The 1156-nt window shown below is 37.5% G+C and overlaps 1 pseudogene; it reads left to right on the top strand.

The window, feature by feature from the left end:
- Positions 1 to 339: 339 nt before the first annotated feature.
- Positions 340 to 924, top strand: LOC118852818 (annotated as a pseudogene).
- The last annotated feature ends 232 nt before the right edge of the window (positions 925 to 1156 follow it).

Below are 1156 nucleotides of genomic sequence, written 5' to 3'. Positions count from 1 at the left end.
TCAAAGCACACAACCAGAAGAAGATCAAAGCATACAACAAGAGGGAGACACCAAGGTCAAAGCTCCTACATCCAAAGCCTCCAAGAAAAATATAAAATGGTCTCAAACCATGGAAGAGTTCAAAAATGATTTTGAAAAGCAAGTAAGAGAAGTAGAGGAAAAATTAGGAAGAAAAATGAGAGTGATACAAGAAAATCATGAAAAACGAGTCAACAGCTTGCTAGAGGGTAACCAAAAATGCTGAAGAAAATAACATCTTTAAAAATAGACTAACCCAAATGGCAAAAGAGGACCAAGAAGCCAATAAGGAGAAGAATGCTTTGTAAAGCATGTAGTAACATGGGGAAACAAAAGAAAGCATGGAAATATGTGACCATGAAGTGACTGCTTAGTTTACGAGATGAGAGATTAAAAGAAAAGGATTGATTAAAACCAAAAAATAAAGAGAAGGTCCCAGTGCTCTCAAAGAGAGATAAGTTCCTTAGCACCCATCCTGCTTGTTCTTCCAACATAACACACATTTGGGACCCCCTTACTACATCTTGGTTGATATCAACTTTATAAACTTCTCCATCAAAGCCAAGTTGGATTTAGTGCAGTCAATGATTGATTGCCAACTGCAATCCCTGCGTAAATGTCTGTGTAATGTCTGAAACTGAAAAGCTGGGACAGAAGTACTGATTAGCCTTGGGGACTGCCAAGGGTCCCCAATTTGAACAATTGCCATTCTGACACAAAGGAACACGTGTAGGTGATTACTTAGTCCAGAATGTTACTCAGCACAAGTATTACATTGTGGCTACAGTTGATCGACACCTTAAGCAAAGAATCTGGAAAGTCTCTGGAGTTCCCATCATGTACATTTCTAACCATAGGTATAACATTTAGAGAATGCCAGATGATTATGGAGCCCCTCAATTGTAACATTAAGAGATGGAACTTCCTGTGATGCCAGTCTACAAAATACCATTCCAGTCCCTGCCTTTTCATATTGGGCTTATGGAGATGTACTTTTTTTTATCTTATTCTGAAATGACTTTTGTATCTTAATGAAAAACTCATTTAATTTATATGTAAATCAATTTTGTTCAAAAAAAGGATGCCTTGAAAAGCAGAATTGGCTAAATGGAAAAGGAGGTCCAACAGGTCACTGAAG

The sequence above is a fragment of the Trichosurus vulpecula genome, chromosome 6 (assembly GCF_011100635.1).
Source record: "Trichosurus vulpecula isolate mTriVul1 chromosome 6, mTriVul1.pri, whole genome shotgun sequence".
NCBI lineage: Eukaryota > Metazoa > Chordata > Mammalia > Diprotodontia > Phalangeridae > Trichosurus > Trichosurus vulpecula.
The sequence above is the reverse complement of the archived record's forward strand: the minus strand, read 5'-3'. Positions and strand labels throughout refer to the sequence as shown.